The following is a 20651-nucleotide window of genomic DNA, read 5'->3' on the forward strand; positions in this document are numbered from 1 at the left end:
GCCCAAGCTGGCCGGGACGCCGGGGCCGGGCAGCTGGCCGGGGCCGGGTAGGAGTGGGTTTCGAAAGGTGACAGTTCGCGCCCCTTCCCCCACCCCACCTACTCACCTGGTCCCGCCGGGTCCCGCTGCCCAGCAGGCAGCCCCGCGCCCCGGCCGCTCCGTCCCGCTGCCGGCCGCTGCGCCCCTCCGGCGCCTCCTTTTGTTTGTCCCTCACTGCACCACTCAGCCTCCTCCGCCCCGGAAGTGACGTCACCGGCGGCTTGAGCGCGGCAGCTAGGGCGTCGCCATCTTTTTGACGGGGGCTCTCTGCGTGCCTTCGCACCCTCGGCTCCCTACTGGCGCCATATTGGCTTGGGGCGGAAGTAGCGGAACCCGGGCTCGGCCCCCTTAAAGGGACAGGCACTGCTGTAACCTTCGGGGCTCGCCGGGGACGAGCGGTGAAGCCGCGGAGGCGGGGGTGAGTAGCCGGTGCCTGCGCATTGGTGCTCCGAGGCCAGGTGCCGAGGCCGGAGGACCTGGTAACCGCTTCTGAGCTCGTTTGTGCCAGAATGCTCGCTGCGTTTGGTGCTGCTGGTACGGCGGACTGGCTGCGCCGAAATCTTAACCCAGCCTGGAGCTGCCCGCGGGGATAAATTGCGCGCGCTAGACGCTGACCCGCGCTCGGGCGCTGGGAGCCCGCCAGGCAGGTCCTCTGCACTCCTATCCTTCACCCCCATCCCCCGCGATAGTACCTGTGGGGAGGACGGAGCCCAAGGTAACTCGGCCATTTATGGACAGAGCCGGGACAGCGCTCTGCGCAGCCCAAGTCCCCCGCAGTTCTCGCACTGATGATAGTAACGGCAATCACGTTAAGAAATAATCCATACAGTGGGATGCTGTGCAGCCATTACAACGAAAAATGTTCAATATGCGCTAACATCGAACGAGTTCCAAGATACCTTAGATTTAAAAAGGGGGCAAAAGAACAGCGTAGATCGGCGCTACAGTTTGGGTAAAAGAACGTGTGTGGGAGTGTGCGTGTCTGCGGGTGTGCGCACCAGCCATCTGGTAAAATGCACAAGAAGTTGTTAACTGTGGTGGCCTCGGACAGAGCTGGAGTATTGGGTAAGGGGGGAGAATTTACCACCATGTGCACAGGTTAGTTATTTTTTGAATAAGATGATGTGTAAGATAACCACGGCTGACATCCATCAAGTGTGGAGCCAGTGCCTGGTTTCAGTCCTTCTGCCGGAAGGTCCGATTTTCCCTTGTCATTAGAGGAGGAAATAGGCTCAGAGATTAGGGACTTTCCTAATATCTCATGGCCAGAAAGAGGAGAAGCTGGAATTTGAGCCCTGGAGGGTTTTACACTAATACCCATGGTCTCCTTACCCCACTTCTTAGTGGGAAGCTTTTTTTTTGCTATTAGCCACACAACAGCCAGCGTGGGGTCTGGCACACCGCAAGTATCCAGTTAACTGTTGATTGGCTGTTTACTGCCTGAGCAGGTAGAACAGGTAGGAGACAACGTGACATACAATGAAGAGAGGAAACATTGGAGGCCAGAGCCCAGACTGCAATCCAAGGCTTGCGCCTGCCCACATTGGAGGCTGTGAAACTGGCACCTCCCTTCCTGAGCCTTTATGTCCCCAATCGTCACCACCACCACCACTACCACTGCCGCTGGCGCTCCCACCTGTCCTACCCTGTGCATTACACGCAGATTAGTCCCATTTTACAGATCAGTAAGTGAAGCACAGAGAAATTAAGGAAGTTGCCCAAAGAGGGTCCCCACAAGGCCTGACTTCCCCACTTCACTGAAAGAGGTTGCTGGGCTCCTGGGTGTCTCCCTCAGCCTCCAAGCACTAATGCTTGGAAGACCTCTGGCTTAGTTGAGCTGCCAGAGGCTGAGGATCTGGTGGAGAACAGAACACAAAGTTCCTGTCCCTGGAGCCTAGTAAGGGTGCCGGACAACCCAGCAGTTAGCACCTGTGATGAGCAGTTAACATCCCTGATGAGCCCTGTGGTGGGCAGAAGCTCAGGTCTTTTTTTTTTTACATTTATTCATTATTGGGGGCGGGGAGCGGAGAGAGAAAGAGACACAATCCGGAGCAGGTCTAGGCTCTGAGCTGAACACAGAGCCCCACATGGAGCTCGAACCCACGAAATGTGAGATCATGACCTGAGCGGAAGTCGGATGGTCAATCAACCGAGCCACCCAGGCGCCCCAGAAGCTCAGGCCACCCCAGGAGGAGTCAGAGAGGGCGTCTCAAAGTAGTTAACTTTTAACCTCTGTCTGAAAGATGAGTAGGATGTCTGGAAGGAAGAACAATGAGGCTAGAGACCCAAGTAGAGGGGTGCCTCACACCTGAAAGGTAACCCCCATGATCAGAGACTGGGCAGGTTAGAAATGTTCAGTCTGGCTTCTGCACGAATCACTCCTTCCTCCTGGAGAATGCCTCCTCAGGACCACATTGGTGGTCCACACTTAACCTTGGGAGCAGCTCCCTGATTTTATAATCCAGGTGGGGGCGACAAAGGAACACAGGAGAGTTCACAGAAAGGAGGAAGTTCTTTACGACACACCCACCTCCCCCCGCCGGCCCCCCCCCCCCCCCCGAATTCCTCCAGCCTCCAGTTTGGCAGCCACCTTGCTGGAACTCTGCCCACGGGAATAAAGGCGTCAGCACTGCTTACCTTGGTTTCTCAGGTTGAGTGCAGGGCATGACCCCTCCCCCTCCCCCCTAGTTCTGTAGCCAGCAGGCCAAAGTCATACCAGCCACTGTGGGAGAGGAATCACTGCCACTCCTGCCCCAGCAGACGTGGGGCCACAGCCCACTGCCAGACGGCACAGCCCACTGCCAGCTCCTTGAAAAACCTACCGAGTGGTCATCCTGTTTCCTCGTTCCTGGACAGCAGTATAAGCTTTGGATTTACAGCTAAGGTCCTCCTGTGCTTTTCTAGGACTCTGACTTTGGGTAAGTCATTTCCCTGATCTGAGCCGTAGTTTCTCCATCTGGAAAACGGACTCTTATGTTCTTGCCGAGCATTAAATATATAAGCGGAGAAGGGCACCTTGCTGGCTGAGTCTGTGCCATGTTTAGGTACTTAAAAAAAACAAAAACAAAAACAAAAAACCTTCCTTTATAAAAAAAATTTTTTTAATAGAAGAAATAAATCTATAAACATATATATTTCCCCCAAGTGTAAAACTGCCTTAAAGACTGAGGTTTCTGTTTTGGATTTGGATCCTGTGCCGGGGGAAGAAGGAGTGGGCTACCTCCTGTCTGTCTTACTCAGGGTCTCCACCCACCAGTCCCCCCTGGCCCAGAAACCTGCCGTCTGCGCTCCAGAAGCCATTTCTCTCTCTGCCAATTCCAAAGTCTAGGAAACTATGTGTAAGTCAGTGTGCTTATTACTTCTCTCCAGGCAAGTTGTCACCTCCCTGGGGGCAGAACCATCGACTCAACAAGTTTTCAGGAAACATTTGTCTTATAAGGACTGTCTGCTTTTAGATTTATTATTTTTTTTAATGTTTTATTCTGAGAGAGAGGGAGGGAGAGAGAGGCAGCGTGAGCAGGGGAGGGTCAGAGAGAGACGGAGACACAGCATCGGAAACAGGCCCCAGGCTCTGAGCTGGCTGTCAGCACAGAGCCCGACGCGGGGCTTGAACCCACGAACCGTGAGATCATGACCTGAGCCGAAATCAGAGGCTTAATCGACCGAGTCACCCAGGCGCCCCTATCTGCTTTTAGATTTAAAAGAGAGACACAGAGAGAGAGAGAGAGAGAGACAAAAGAGAAAGGAAGGAAGAAAAATCAAGATTCATTATCTGGCACGGGACTTTGTTGCCCTGGTTGATTAACTAACTTTCGGGGAAACCGTATTTGTGTCAATGTTAAGCTGCTTATTGATGGGCTCCTGTGGGCCCGAACTGAATGGTTCCTGTGGACTGCATTATGGTTGTCCCCTGGCACAGACAAGGAAACTGAGCCTGGAGAGCTGCCACGTGGCATGGAATGAGCAAGGTCCCATAGCTGGTTCGGACTGGAGCGTGGGACCAGTCCATCCACATCCAAGCTTTCATTTCCTGGGATTGTTCTGTAACAGGCGTGGCTTGCCTGGACAGGGCACTCTCCCCAGGCCCCTTCTCCAGGGCACCATCACTACTGTTTTCTCAGTGCTTGGGAGCACGTGACATTTTGAGCCCGGGGGATGCAAACATCCTTCTAGACACTGGATAGATCTGCCCAGGAGAGAACTCACTCACCCCAAATACCAAGTGTGCTCATTTTGAGAAACACTAAAACCGACTCTCTGTATTGCATAGAATTGGCTTAGGCGATGTGGGTCCAAGCCACAATCCCCGTGCCTGTCCTCACAGGCTGCCGTGTGGGGAGGAAGCCCAAAGGGGCGTGACTCCAGTCCCCAGGGGCTGGCGGTCCCCTGCAGGCAGGGCTGCTAATAGAGGCAGCAGTACCCACCTCCCGAAAAGAGGGATGTTTGGGGCAAGATTCTGGACTGGAAACCAGTGAACCAGGATTTGAATTCCAGAGCAGGCTCTCAGCTGAATGACCTTTGTTATTCTCCTTTCAGCAAAATAGGGAGGATAGCGCCTTCCTAGTAGGTTGTTTTCAAGGTTATGGAATTTAGCGCAGGGGTCACATGTATAGTGGGTGTGCTCTGAGTTCAGAGGAAGGCCCAGGTGGACACAGAGGCGGAGACGAGGCGGAGCGGGGACTGGACCCTGCCCGGGAGATCAGACTGGGGGGCATGCCGGGCAGGGGCACGGACGTCTATTCGAAAGCAAATTAGGGGCATCTGGCTGGCTCAGTCAGCAGATCATGCGACTCTTGATCTCAGGATCATGAGTCCAAGCCCCACGTTGGGCATGGAGCCTGCTCAAAATTAAAAACAAAACCAAAAACCAGACAAACAAGGAAACAATTTGTATGTTTGCAAGTGGAGAGAACATAGAAGCTGTAGAGCCTGTCTGTGTTCAGGCCAACTCCAGAGGCCAGCTGACAAGGCTTTGGGTCTCGTATCTACACAGGCTGCTTGGCAAGATTGATCCGATGGGACATGTAGCTGACATCAGCCACCAGAGGCTTCGTCACTGAGGCATTTTCCGAGGGGTCATTCACCTGCCGGCCAAAAGGTAGCCCAGTAGCTGCCCAAGCTGATGGGGGGGGGGGAGGGCACTAACCACCAGCACGCAGTCCCTGTCCTGGCAGCAAGAAGCCTGAGACCTTAGAGGCCGGGGAGCAGCCCTGGAAGGTGTCCTAAAGGTCACCTGGTGCTCCTCCAGGCGGGGCTGGCCCCCGGGGATTGCCACAGTGCCTGCGCTGCCCGAAACCCAGGACTAATATTTGAGGACTGATGATAATGATGACATTTGTGAAATGCTAAGTGATTTTTTTCATGTCCTGTCATGCCCTGTGGCTTTTCACTACAGCTCTGTGAGGCAGGTGCTGTCCTTATTCCTAGTCAGAAATGATTCTTAGAAAAAAAAAAAAAGTGTGGGGGTGGTGCCTTGGTGGCTCAGTCAGTTAAGCATCTGGCATGTGACGATCTCAGTTCAGGTCACGATCCCACAGCTCATGAGTTCGAAGCCTGCGTGGAGCTCTACGCGCTGACAGTGCGGAGCCTGCTTGGGATTCTCTCTCCCCCTCTCCCTCTGCCCCTCCCCTGCTCTCTCTCAAAATATATAAATAAACTTTAAAAGAAAAAAATACCTGATTCTCAGAGAAAGGTTTCTTAACTTGCAAAAAGTCACACAGCTAGTAAATGGCTTCAGCCCAAGGTCTGATTCCACAGCTTCACAGCCTCATTTAAAAAAAAGAAAAGAGGGGCGCCTGGGTGGCTTAGTCGGTTGAGCGTCCGACTTTCGCTTGGGTCATGATCTCGCCGTTCGTGGGTTCGAGCCCCGCGTCGGGCTCTGTGCTGACTGCCAGCTCAGAGCCTGGAGCCTGTTTCAGTCTGTGACTCCCTCTCTCTCTGACCCTCCCTTGCTCACGCTGTCTCTCTCTCTCTCCTAGAAATAAATAAAAAAAAAACATTAAAAAAAAAAATAAAAAAAAATAAAAGAAAAAAAAGAAAAAAAAGAAAAGAAAAAAAGTGAAGTTTATTTAGACCCCGGCCCAATCCCAGAGAAAGCCACTAATAATAGTGTCCCTGGAAACAGCCCTCTGTACAAATACATAATCAGACACCACGGTTCAGACAACACGGTTCAGATTTCAGTTGCCGTGTTCTGTTAACTATGAGTAATTGCCTAGAGTACGAACCCTGCTTCCCTTCGGTCCCCACGTGGCTACGGCAGTATTGGGTGTGTTTCTTCGAAAGCCTGACACCGATTGGTCACGGTGCACGGTATTCGGTTCACACACCGACCCCCGAAGCTTGGGGTTGTGTTGACCTCTGTCTGCCAGCCCGTAGACAACAGCCTACAAAAATGGATGATCCGAAGGAGGAACTGGCCAGCAAAGACGAAAGTGCAGCGAAGAAATGCAGAGTGGTAAGACTGAACGGGAAATCTGCATTGAACGAAAATGAGTGATAAAAGAAAGAGCCGGCTGTGGGGGTGGCTCTTTGCTGTTCCAGAAAACTCCAGATAGGCCGCCACAGAAACTTTGTGAAGGCAAATTCACCAGCATCAGTTTGGGAAGGGACGGATGTGGCTCTGACAAAAAGGAGGAAAGTGTCCCAGAAAAAGTGATGCTGGCACATTGAAGGAACTCCCAGATGTACTTCAGGACATTGAAGTACAAGGGAGAAAATGTTTGAAGTGGATCTAAACTCAGGAAGAAGGGTGTTAACTCATCAACGCTGAGAAAAGAGGCTTGTTCCGTAGCCTAAGTCACACAGCTAGAAAGCAAGAGTTGTTCAACATACTCTCGATGATTTCCCCCAGATTTATTGAGTTATAATTGACAAAGAAAATTGCAGGGGCGCCTGGGTGGCTCAGGTTGAGCATCAGGCTTCGGCTCAGGTCATGATCTCACGGTTTGTGGGTTCCAGCCTCGCGTCAGGCTGTGTGCTGACAGCTCAGAGCCTGGAGCCTGCTTCTGATTCTGTCTCCCTCTCACTCTGCTCCTCCCTTGCTTGTGCTCTGTCTCTGCTTCTCATAAAATAAATAGACATTAAAAAAAAATTTTTTTTAATTGTAATACATTTGAGGCGCCTGGGTGGCTCAGTCTGTCGAGTGTTGGACTCGATTTCAGCTCAGGTTATGATCCCAGGGTCATGGGATCGAGCCCCAAGTCAGGCTCTGTGCTGAGTATGGAGCCTGCTTGGGATTCTCTCTCTCTCTCTCTCTAAAATAAAAACAATTTTAGTTAAAAAATTTAAAAGTTTGTGATACGTTTAAATTATACCTGATGATTTGATACATGTATACGTTGTGAAGTTAGTCCCACAGTCAAGTTAATTAACACATCCGTCACTTTATGTGGCCATCTTTTTTTCTTTTCCCTTGGAGAGAAGCCTAAAAATCTACTCCCCTAGCAAACTTAAATTATATAATACAGGGGTGCCGGGGTGGCTTAGTCAATTAAGCATCCGACTCTTGATTTCAACTCAGGTCATGATCTCACGGTCCGGGAGTTCGAGCCCCGCGTCAGGCTGTGCGCTGACCACCTGGATCCTGCTTGGGGATTCTCTCTCTCCCTCTGCCCCTCTTACTCATTCTCTCTATCTCAAAAATCAATAAATTTTATTTTATTTTTTATTTTTTTTAAAGTATACGAGACCTGATTATTATTTTCTTTTTTTTTTTTAAATATTTTTATTTATTTCTAGGAGAGAGAGAGAGAGACAGCGTGAGCAGGGGAGGGTCAGAGAGAGAGGGAGATACAGACTCTGAAATAGGCTCCAGGCTCTGAGATGGCAGTCAGCACAGAGCCCGAAGCGGGGCTCGAACCCACGAACCGAGAGATCATGACCTAAGAGAAAGTCGGACGCTTAACCGACTAAGCCACCCAGGCGCCCCAAAAATCAATAAATTTTAAAACTGATACAGTACTGTATTATCAAGTCTAGTCACCATATAAATGGTCCACAGAATTTATTTATCTTTTAACAAAGATTATACCCTTTCATCAACCTCTCCCCACTCCTCTCACCCGTAGCCCGGCAACCACCATTCTGTGCAGTTTCTATCAGTTCAACTTTCCCTCCCCCAGATTCTGCATAGAAATGACACCACACAGTGTTTACCTTTGGCTTATGTCACCTGGCATCACACCCACCAAATTCATTCGTGTTGTAGCAAATGGCAGGCTTTCCTTCTATTTTAAGGCTGAATAGCATTCCATTGTATACATAAACCACATTTTCTTTACCCCTCCTTCCATCGATGAACACATAGGATGTTTCCATATCTTGGCTATTATGAACAATGCAATGAACACAGTACTAAGGGCATCTCTTCAAGAGAGTGATTCTGTTTCCTTTGGAGATTCGCCTTGATACATATAGTTTTTATTTCTTTTACAAGAAAATTTTTTTGAGAGAGAGAGTGAGAGCCTGTGGGTGGGAAAGAAGGGCAGAGGGAGAGAGAGAGAATCCCAAGCAGGCTCTACGCTCAGCATACAGCCTGACACGGGGCTCGATCCCATGACCTTAGGATCATGACCTGAGCCAAACTCAGGAGTCAGACACTTAACCGACTGAGGCACCCCAGTGCCCCTATTGTTTTAAGTAGGCTCTACACCCAGCATGAGGCTTGAACTCATGACCCTGAGATCAAGAGTGCTATGTTTGTCCCACTGAACCAGCCAGGAGCCTCACTGATAAATTTTTATAAAGGAAGGAAACACTTTAGGGGATCCTGGGTGGCTCAGTTCTTTACGCTTCTGACTCGTGATTTTGGCTCAGGTCATGATCTCACAGTTTGTGAGTCTGAGCCTGCTTGGGATTCTCTCTCTCCCTCTCTCTCCCCCTCCCCTGTTCTTTCTCTCTCTCAAAATAAATCAATAAACTTTAAAAAAAGAAAGAAAGCACTTTAATTCTATGTTTCTAATTTAAATTACACTAGTAATTTAATAAATATTAAATTCATTTTTAGTTTTATTATTTTTTTTAATGTTTATTTATTTTTGAAGGAGACAGAGACAGAGCATGAGCAGGGGAGGGGCAGAGAGAGACAGAAACAAAGAATCGGAAGCAGGCTCCAGGCTCCGAGCTGTCAGCACAGAGCCTGACATGGGGCTCGAACCCATGAACCGTAAGATCGTGACCTGAGCGGAAGTCGGCCACTTAACCGACTGAGTCACTCAGGCGTCCCTATTTTTAGTTTTATTTTTAAACATAGTTTTATTTTTGGTTTTATTTTTTTCATTTCCCTGTACATTTATAACAAACCATAAAAAAATTTTTAATGGCTTGACAACAACTTTCAAAGGTCACAGAACAATTGTAATTTTTTCCATTAATTATTAAGCTCTCCAAATGATTTCAGCTTACGTGGTCATATTTATAATCCTGAACTATAGTGGGCAGTGAGGACTGCCCGTGTGTGTAAATACACACACGCACGCACGCATGCACATACATATGTGTGTGTATACACAATATCTACATATATATATCATTACATATGTATCTGTCTATAATTTTTAAAAAGCTGGAGTGCCTGGGTGGCTCAGTCGGTTAAGCGTCCAACTTTTAATTCAACTCGGGTCGTGATCCAGGGCTGGCTGGCAACGCGGAGCCTGCGTGAGATTCTCTCTCCTTCTTTCTGCCCTTCACCTGCTTCCACTTGCTCTCTCTCTTTCTCAAAATAAATAATCATTTTAAAAAATGTTTTAATAAAAAAGGCAAATGGGCTTATATTGTTCTTCAACAGCTGTTTTTTTTATCACCATATGTTATAAAAATTGAAGTAAAGGGGCGCCTGGGTGGCTCAGTCGGTTAAGTGTCCAGCTTCAGCTTAGGTCATGTCATGGTTCATGGGTTTGAGCCCTGCATTGGGCTCTGTGCTGACAGCTAGCTCAGAGCCTGGAGCCTGATTCAGATTCTGTATCTCCCTCTCTCTCTGACACTCCCCTGCTCACACTGTCTCTCTCTCTCTTAGAAATAAATAAAACATTAAAAAAAATTTTTTTAATTGAAGTGAAATTCACATAGCCTACAATAAACCAATGAAAGTGTATGAGTCGGCGGCATTTAGTGTACTCACAATGTTGTGTCACCTCCACCTCTCTCTAGTTTGAAAACTTTCTCATTACTCCAGAAGAACACTTGTACCCGTTAAATAATCACTCCTCATTTCTCCCTCCTGTATCCTGGTTACTACTGGCCTCCTTCAGACTGTATGGATCTGACTATTCTGGATGTAACCTATGAAAAGAATCGTACTCTATGTCACCTCCTATGTCTGACCTCTTTCACTCACCTATGTTTTCCAAGTGCAGCCAAGTTGCCGCCTGAATCAGTATGTTTATTGTTCATTTCTATGGCTGAATAATATACCATTATGTGGCTATACCACAATTTACTCATCCATCCATTGATGGACATGTAGATCATTTCCACGTTTTGATAATTATGGACGATGCTGCTATAAATATGAACATCCATGCACACGTTTCTGTGCACATATTCTGTTTTCATTTCTTTTCATTTCAGTATATACCTAGGAGTGAAATTGCTAGGCTGTAAGGCAATTCTGTGTAAAAATTAAAACTTGTGCATCAAAGGACACTATCAAGAATGTAGTCAAGGTCATTGATTCCCTTCAAGTCAGTTTTTGTAGATTGGGTGACATAAAGGCCCTACTCCATTCTTCTGTATATGGCGATCAAGCTGTCCTAGCACATTTGTTGCAAAGATTATTTCTTCTTGAAACCATTGAATCATTTTGGTACCCTTGTCGGAAATCAGCTGACCAGAGGCACCTGACTGGCTCAGTTGGTACAGCATGAAGCTTGATCTCAGGGTCATAAGTTCAAACCACACGTTGATTATAGAGATTACTAAAAAAAAAAAAGACTGATGTTAAAAAAAAATCAACTGATCATAGATATTTAGGTTTATTTCTTGGCTTTCTATTCTATTCAGATGGTCTGTATGTCTATGCCAGTACCACACTATTTTGGTTACTACAACTTTGTAGTAAGCTCTGGTATCAACCTGCCTTTTTCATGCCCCCTGAACATCTTTCCACGTCAGAATGCTAAGGGCAATCTTTTTCCTTTTAGTGGCTGTACCACTTCCCTTTGTGTGGATAAATCATAATATATTGAACCAGCCCCCAACTGATGGGCGTTGGATTGTTTTCAGTTTTTTCTCTCTCACATACATAATGCTACATTAATCATCCAGATGTATACTTCTCTGGGCATATGTGTGAATGTTTCTGTAAGATAAATTTCTAGGAGAGGAAGTATTGAGTCAAGGTGCAATGCATGCTGTCATTGTGAAGTTGTCTTCCAGAAGTTCTATCAACATTCTAACTTGGTGTTTCCTAAATCATGGACTATGTATGACCTTTCAGTGCATGGTAGTATCAATTTGGTGAATCTCAATCTTCTTATTCTATAACTATCCGAGGAGCAGAAAATAGCATTCCAGTTGCATTTGTTATGTAAAAGTAAGTTTGAACATCTTTTCAGGTTTATCATCTGCTTTCTTTTCATGTGAATTTTTATCACTTGCCCACTCTTTTTCCTGTGGAGATGTTGGTCTTTTGTTATTGATTTATAAGAACTGTTTGTATATGGAGGCTCATACTAAATTCAAATGGACTCATTACTTGTCCTCTTCATTAGATTGTGCACTCCTTTACGGAAAGGAAGGCATGCTAATCACCCTTAGGTACCTGGTGGCTGGCGTAGAGCATAGCACGTAATAGAAGTTTCGATGCATATTTGCTAAGGCAATGAAAAGGTGTGCACCTACTGTGTGACAGGCCCTGAGCCAGATGGTGATGATAAAAAGATGAACAGAGGAGAGTCCTTGTTCTGACCGAGCTCACTGTCTCTGGTGGGAGTGATAGATATTCATTTTCTCCCTCCACAAAAGTTTACAGAGCAGCCTGCTCTGTGGCTGGTGTATAGTGTCCATTGGAAGAGCCAGCCTGCTGAGAAGAATGCCCAGGAATGTGACTCAGATGCCCAGACCCCTGTGAAATCTGGGCTGGTCATTTCCCCTCCCTGGTCGCCAGTATCCCCATCCATAAAATGTGAGCAACTGGACCCAAACCCCCTATTTCCCCTTAAGCATCCATCCATCCGTGCTTCTGTGGCTCTTTCTGGAAATAGGAATCTGATGTCACTCCTCAGAGTGCCCCCCTGTCCCACAGTGGCAGGTAAGTACAGGCTTTGAGTTTAAAGTCTAGTTCTGCTGCTTGCTAACTGTGGCTTTGGGTGTGTGACTTCGCCTCTTGACGGAACCTTTCTGACGGGTTTTAAAGTGATGGGACACAGAAGGGTGGTTGGCCTCACCCAGAGAAAGTGTGCAGCGAAGGAAAGGCCTTCGGTCTTAGGCTATAGAGCAGTCGGCCAGGAAGACCTGCTTCCTAGAAGTTGACAAGTGAGGCGTGGGGAGTTGGAGGTGAGTGGGGCCTGGGAAAGGCTGTCTGCAGAGCCGCCAGGTGAATGAGGCTTGTGGATGAGGACCCTGTGGAGGCCCCTGGATTGTCCCAGCCAGTGGGAGGACTGTGGACTGGAAGGTCATCAGTCCCACCTCACAGTAGGCCCAGACCAGCATGCTCCCCGCTATGGGCCTCCTCAGTGAAGTGAAGTCACAGTCCCCTCCTGTGGCACAAAGGTTGCCCTCTGCCCAAATGCCTTGAAGTCCCAGGACGGGCTAGACTGAAGTCTAGACAGAGCTGGTTTCTTGCGTCCCCTGCTGGCATCTTCTGGAACAACAAGCCCTTCAAACCCCCCTCCTTGTCCAGGGCACCACCTTGAACACCTCGGGGTGTTTCTGGGTGAGGGCAACCCACAGGGCCGCCTGTGCCCTTCCTGGCCTTGGCTCAGACCCCCAGTGGTCTCTCCCTCTCGTTCAAGTTTCTGGAAATGCCCCCACTACACCTGCATGCTCACAGACCGACACAGAGATGTGTGCACATGCTCAAATACAACCACTCATATTTGCACGTGAAGTCGTAACCACACACGATTTACCTACAGTCAAGGTCACATTGTGACTTTCATGGGCCCTGTTCTCCATTAAAAAGCAGTACAAATTATATTTTACAACCATGTGGTGTAAAGAATGAATATCTTTCAGACTAGATTTGTTATTAGACATTCATCATTATTATATTCCCCCCCCTTTTTTTTTTTTGTATTTTAAGATAAAATTCAGGATGCCTGGGTGGCTCAGTCAGTTAAGTGTCTGGCTCTATGTCTTTGGCTCAGGTCAAGATCTCATGGTTCGTGAGATCGAGCCCCATGTCCAGCTCTGTGCTGACAGCGCAGAGCCTGCTTGGGATTCTCTCCCTCTCTCTCTGCCCCTCCCCTGCTCATGCCATCTCTCTTTCTCTCTCAGTCTGTCTGTCTCTCTCTCTCAAAATAAAAAAGCAAACATTAAAAAAATTTTAAAATAATGAAGAGAAATAAAATTTAAAAGAAATTAAGACACTTTCATGAGCTCCTCAAAGTTTTGTGGGTCCTCAGCACTATGCCTTCTACAGAAGTCTGAGAGAAAAGTCAGCCTTGCCAGCCAGCATCAGTGAATTCACACACACCCAGCCCCGCGGGTCACGTTAGAGTGGTCCAGGGAGCGTTCATACAGTGCCCGCTCTGTTATGAACATCTATCATTTATCAGGCACCTTTTATATGCCAGGAACTAAGGAAGATGCGTTCCGTGGATTGTCTTATTTTTATTTATTTTATCCATAGGCAGACTGACGTTCAGAGAGGTGAAGTGACTTGCCTCAGCTCACACAGCCAAGATCTGTGTGATACCAAAGTTTGTGTGCTAAGCTCCCCCTTCCCAGGGGACCCTTCCGGGCTCAGCCCTGGGCAGGCACAAGGGGTTTGGCGGCAGCAGGACCGACCTGTCCCACAGGGCAGGGCGCAGTGTGGCGCTCACTCCCGTCTCCCAGGACTCGCCGCGAGGCACACACAGGCCACCGCCGGCCCAGCCAGAGCAGTCACCGGCAGCGAAAGCCCGAGCCTGGTTTCAGCTCCAACCCCGAGGCGACAAGACGGGTTAAGTACATCCTCATCCAGCATGGGTTTTCCTCGCCCTCTGTGGGTCCGGGGGGGCCCGGCCACCTCCGACCCCAAGACACCACCTTTCCCCAGAGCAGACAGTGCCCAGAGAGGGTGAGGGGCTGAGGTCGTGGCAGAGGAGGGGGAAGGGCCAGGAGCTGGGATCTTTGCCCTTGCGAGGGTGACTTCTGCCCTGTATTGGGCAGTGGGAGGTGCGGGCCCTCCTCCGGCCTCCAGAAGCTCCAGAAGTATAAGCGTTAGTTGTTATTTTATCTTTATTACCCGAGTCTTTGCCTGTTGATGGAGGTGAGGAAAGCACGTGCTTCCCAGGACCATTCAAAGGGTCTGATGACCAGGGCGCCTGTGTAGCTCAGTTGGTTAAGCAGCTGACTTTGGCTCAGGTCATGATCTCATGGTTTGTGAGTTTGAGCCCCGCATTGGGCTCTGTGTTGACAGAACAGAGTCTGCTTTGGATTCTGTGTCTCCCTCTCTCTTTGCCCCTCCCCTGCTTGTTCCGTCTCTCTCTCTCTCTCTCTCTCTCTCTCTCACCCTCAAATATAAATAAATGAACAAACATTAAAAAAAAAAAAAAAGGTCTGATGGGGCGCCTGGGTGGCTCAGTCAGTTGAGCGTCTGACTTCAGCTCAGGTCACGATCTCACAGTTTGTGGGTTTGAGCCCCGCGTCGGGCTCTGTGCTGACAGCTCAGAGCCTGGAGACTGTTTTAGATTCTGTGTCTTCCTCTCTCTCTGACCTTCCCCTGCTCACACTGTCTCTCTCTCTCTCTCAGAAATAAATTAAAAAAAAAAAAAAAGGTCTGATGACCTATAGGCCTTAACACAGAGTCTGGTACAAACTAAGCACTCAGGAGATGAGGGATGACTGTTAATATTATTTCCAGTGCGATGATAAAGGCATAATTGAAGACAAAGGAGCTATACTCACTTTATATATTTTTTTAAGCTTATTTATTTATTTTGAGAAAGAGAGAGTGAGCTGGGGAGGGGCAGAGAGAGAGTCAGGGAGAATCCCAAGCAGGCTCTGATCATGCGGAGCCCAATGCAAGGCTCGAACTCACGAACTGTGAGATCACAACCTGAGCTAAAACCAAGAGGTGGATGCTTAACCAACCGAGCCACCCAGGCACCCCCTGGATGTAGTCACCTTAGGAGAAAGGACAGAATTCATAGACATGCAGTGATGTGGGTGAGAATGTCATAGAGAGGATCAGCCCCTGGATGTGGGTCAGGAGGTAGCAGACAAGGGTCTGGTCCCTACAGTAGTCTCAGCCCCTAAGCCAAGGCTTGGCCAGCGATGTTCTGGAGCAGCTGACATAAAGAGGAAGTGCCCCATCTTAGGACTGATTGTTAGCTCTGAAATACTGTGGACGACTGTAGGGGAAGAGACGGGGCTGGCAGGCAAGGTTTAGAAGGGACTAGCTAAGTAGCTCCCCTGGTCAGACTGGACTTACTTAAAAGCAGGTGCAAGCAGCTGTCTACTTCATGGAACCTTCTAGAGTGGGCAAGCCTGACTTTTGGGTTCTAAATTATTTTCCTTTATTTCTCTTTTATAATGAAGTTACAGCATTTATACTGACAGTCACGAAGTTATGTGAACAGGCAAGCTATATCGAACCTCCAGCTTCCGGCCCCAGGTGAGAGGAGCTTGGAAGTCATCACTCCATCCTAACAAGGAGAAAGCTGAACAAACTGAAAAACCAACACCAGTTCTTAGACCCATTAGAGAAGTGAGGTCACAGGGCAAACCAATGCCCCCAGAATTAGAAAAACCAGCATTTGGGGTACCCTGCTGGCTCAGTCTGTTAAGTGTCCAGCTTCGGCTCAGGTCATGATCTCATGGTCCATGGGTTCACGCCCCACGTTGGGCTCTGTGTTGACAGGTCAGAGCCTGGAGCCTGCTTTGGATTCTGTGTCTCCCTCTCTCTCTGCTCCTCCCCCACTCACATTCTGTCTCTGTCTCTCAAAAATGAATAAGGGTTAAAAATTTTTTTAAAGAAAAAAAAGAAAAGAAAAAACCAGCAGATATAGAGAATCACAACTTAGCCAGAGTAGAAACCTCCACATGGACCTGTTTGGAGGTAGGAAGACCTAAACGTAACTGACAAATTGCCGAAGGCTCAGTGTGGACAAGTCTGAGAGTTCAAGACTCCAGGAGGGCCCACAGTCCGGACCTGGTCTGCCACCAGGGTTTTTCAATACAGTGTTACTGAGATGCAAGCTCATTCGTTAGTGTACATGGTGTTCAAGGCTGCTATCTCCCTGCAATGGTAGAGCTAAGGAGCTGTGACAGAGATGAGATGTCCTGCAAAACACACAGTATTTACCCCAACTCCATACCAGAAAAGTTCTCTGATGCTGCTTTAGAAGGAGAGTGGATACAGGGACCCGGGTACGCAGGAATGGCAAGTGTGGCTGGGGGACAGTGAAAGGGACAGAGGCAAGAAACAACCCAGGACAGGTGACCTCACATCTGATTTAACAGGGCTTTATAGTACACCGTAAGGACTTTGGATTTTATTCTCAGTACGAGGATTTAGGAAGAGAAAAGCAGCTTCTGGAGTCCAGATAGGACCTATGTTCTCTCGAACACAGACAACTGCATAGAACATCGATATCCAAGAACATTCTGTAATCACGTCTAACACAGACCAACGTGAACGTCTTTGAAGACACAAAACCTGGCGCGCCCCCCCTCCTGGCACACGTGAGCGGCTGCTTCTATACCAGTTACGGCCAGCCTCACCCCAGCCTGCCTCCCTATAAATTATTTATGGTTGGTGATATCCAACCGTAAAGTGATCCCTGCTTCAGAAAGCGCCGATCCAGAGCAAACTCCTGCTCCCCTGGACTCTTCCCCAAATCACTGCACCCAAGTCCAAATCCTGTAATCACTGAGACCTCACAGCCCCCTGGTGGACACATTCCCTCGCTGTACCATTTCAATCACGGCTGCGCTCTTGGTGGTTTGGGGCCGAGGGTATTGACAGGGTTTAGCAGTCAGCCTAATTTGCTTGAATGAAAGAGAACCCTGAATAACAGGCAAGATCCATCTCCCCCTCCAACCCCCACCTAAATCCAGAGATAAGTGATGGTTCCTCGAACATCAGGGACTCGGGCTCCTTCCATGTTGTGGCTCTGACTTCCACCTCGTGTGTTATTATTGTGATTGTTTTTAACATTGATTTATTTTTGAAAGAGAGAGTGCGAGTGGGGGAGAGGTGGGGGGGGGGGGACAGAGGATCCAAAGCAGGCTCTATGCTGACAGCAGCAAGCCTGGTGCAGGCTCAAACTCACAAACCGTGAGATCATGACCTGAGAGGAAGTCAGATGCTCAACCCACTGAGCCACCAGGTGCCCCAGGAACATTTTAAATATATACAAAAGTATATATTTATATATAAATATAAATAGAGAGAGAGGGTCGAGTATACTGACCCTCCTGGTCTCAATCCATGGTCAGGTTTACTTCATCTGTTCCGCCATCCGCTTCCTACTTCCACCTTCTGGGTCATTTGGGATTCATTTGAAGCAAATCCCAGATATTTTGTCGAAAATACTTCAGGACGCATCTCTGAACATGAGGACCGTTAAAGGGAAAGAAAGAAATCCCCAATACCATTAGCACAGCTAACAAATGAAGGATTTCCTCACACCCTACAATACCCAGTCAGTGTTCACCTTTGTCCCTCAGACCCACCCCTAACATTTGGGAACCCTCAATGGAGGCCACACAGCAGATGTCTAGATATTTACAAGTCTTTTTTGTTGCTGTTATTTTTATTTATTTTAAGAGAGAGAGAGAGACAGTGTGAGTAGGGAACAGGCAGAGAGAAAGAGAGAGAAAGGGAGAGAGGATCCCAACCAGGCTCTGCACCGTCAGCCCAGAGCCCGATGCAGGGCTCAATCTCACAAACCATGAGATCATGACCCGAGCCAAAATCAAGAGTCAGCTGCTTAACCAATCTAGCCACCCACGCGCCCTAGATATTTACAAGCCTAATGAAGCCTTGCTCTGGCATTCCCACCCAGCGCCCCACAGCCCACTCCCTGAGGCCCATACTTGAGACACTCTGGCTCAGGATGCTGTACTCTGCCCAGCCTTTCCTGCCTGGCACAGATTCAAGCCTGAAATGAAGACTTAACTTGTCCTAACTAGTCCAGCTCCCGAAGGACAGGGGCGAGGTCCCAAAGGAGGCTGGGGCACCATTACCTGGCAAACCTGGGGTGGCTGGCTCAAAGCCAAGCAGACTCTTTCGCCCTGTTTGCCCAGAGCAGAGATGGGATGTTCTTCTCACATACTCTTCTAGTGCTCACTCACTCGCGCTCTCTCTCTCCCTCTCTCTCCCTCTCTCTCTCTCTCTGGCTCTCAGCCCCACATCTTCAGGACAGAGAGGTCCAGTTCAGCTCATTCTTCCCTCTCCTGGGTCCTCTCCGAGGGCCCAGGACGTGAGGGGGGCATCATTTACAATCATTTCCTCACTCACAATCCCAGATGCCCATGCCCTGCGTCCGGTTGGTCCACATGCCCCCTTTGCCTCTCAGCTTTCTGTTTTGTTTTTTGTTGTTGTTTAAAAATTTTTTTTAATGTTTTATTTATTTCTGAGATAGAGAAACAGCGTGAGCGGGGTGGGTGGGGGGCCACTCAGAGAGAGAGGGAGACACAGAATCAGAAGCAGGCTCCAGACTCCAAGCTGTCAGCACAGAGCCCGACGCGGGGCTCGAACCCACGAACCGTGAGATCATGACTTGAGCCGAAGTCGGACGCTCAACCCTCTGAGCCCCCCAGGTGCCCCGTCAGCTTTCTGTTTTGAAGACGTCTGTTTACTGAAATAGCAACAGAGCCACGCAGTGGCCACACTATGCCCACCACCTGCACGGAGCCCCGCTCCCAGGGCACCACATTGCGAGCCCCTCTCCCTGCCCTGCCCTTGCCGATGGACGTCTTTGCTGAATCTTCTGAAAGCAAATTGCAGGCATCATGCCCCTTCACTCCTGAACACTTCACGTGCCTCCTAAGAATGCCATCCCCCCCCATAAGCCCCCCTCATGATCGCCCAGAGAAACTGACCACCGAGGCTGTCACGTCACTGATGTACAGGCCATCTTCAGATGTCTCCACTTGTCCCCACAGATGTCTTCTGGGAGCTTTCACTGCCTAAGTGCTGAGGATGAGGGATGGATTTCTGAGCATAGCTGTCCCCTCAATCAGGCTCCTGCAGGTTAGAGAGACACATTCCTGTGGCTGCCACAAGGACACTGCCTTTGTTTTTTGTTTTTTTTTTAAACCTTGATGATTTTTAAAATTAAATTAATTTATTTAAAAAATGTTTTAATGCTTAGTTATTTTTGAGAGAGAGAGTATGTGAGCAGGGGAGAGGCAGAGAGAGAGGGAGACACAGAATCCGAAGCAGGCTCCAAGCTGTCAGCACGGAGCCCAGCGCGGAACTCGAACTCATGAACCACAAGATCATGACCTGATCTTAACCAACTGAGCCACCCCAGGTGCCCCTTAAAAAATGTTTTTTTAAGTTTATTTATTTTTGAGAGAGAGACGGCAAGCAGGGAAGGGGCAGAGAGAGAGAGAGAGAGACAGAATCCCAAGCAGTCTCTGCGCTGTCATCTTGGAGCCCAACACAGGCTCGAACTCACAAAGCATGAGATCATGACTTGAGCTGAAACCAAGAGTCAGATGCTTAACCGACTGAGCCACTCAGGCGCTCCTATTTTATTTTTTTTAAGATTTTTTTATTTTTAAGAAATCTCTATACCCAACGTGGGGCTCAAACTCATGACCCCAAGATCAAGAGTCACACACTCCACCCACAGAGCCAGCCAGGCGCCCCTAAACCTTGGTGATTTTTTTAAAAGTTTATTTATTTACTTCCTTACTTCCTTACTTATTTAGAGCATGACCACACACTCAAGTGAGCAGGGGAGGGGCAGAGAGAGAAGGAGAGAGAGAATCCCAAGCAGGCGCCTCGGTCTGGGCAGGGCAGAGCCCGATGCAGGGCTCAAACCCACGAACCTTGAGACCATGACCTGAGCCAAAACCAAGAGTTGAGCACTCAACCAACTGAGCCACCCAGATGTCCCTAAACTTTGGTGATTTTTAAAAAAGTTTTATTGAGATATAATGATATGCATACCATAGAATTCAACTATTTAAAGAGTACTGTTCACTGGTTTATAGTATAGTCACACCACAATCTAATTTTAGATCATGTCCATCACGCCACAGAGATCCCCAGTAACCATAGCTGTCATCCCCATTGCCAGCCTCAGACTCGGCCCCCCCACCAAGTCCAAGACAATTACAGATCTACGCTATCTCTGTAGCTTTGCCTCTTTCATATAAATGGAATCGTGTAAATTGGGGTCTTTTGTGACTGGCTTCTTTTACTTAGCACAACATGGTCAAGGTTTACTCATGACAAAAAAGGTGTCAGAACCTCATTCCCTTCTGTTGCCCAATGATATTCCCTCATG

The 20651-nt window shown here is 48.4% G+C and overlaps 1 protein-coding gene across 2 annotated transcripts in view; it reads left to right on the forward strand.

Moving 5' to 3' along the window:
* Nucleotides 1-417: 417 nt before the first annotated feature.
* KYAT1 (kynurenine aminotransferase 1) overlaps nt 418-20651 on the forward strand; it is a 36312-nt gene continuing 16078 nt past the window's right edge. The window contains exons 1-2 of one of the 2 annotated variants that reach the window (XM_039229679.1): nt 418-457; nt 2728-2957. The gene's annotated coding sequence lies outside the window, so the exon portion shown is untranslated. The remainder of the gene's footprint in view (nt 458-2727; nt 2958-20651) is intronic. The other variant, XM_039229680.1, reaches the window with a different exon arrangement.

Source organism: Hyaena hyaena, unplaced genomic scaffold, assembly GCF_003009895.1.
Source record: "Hyaena hyaena isolate Hyena2069 unplaced genomic scaffold, ASM300989v1 scaffold_38, whole genome shotgun sequence".
Taxonomy (NCBI): Eukaryota; Metazoa; Chordata; class Mammalia; order Carnivora; family Hyaenidae; genus Hyaena; species Hyaena hyaena.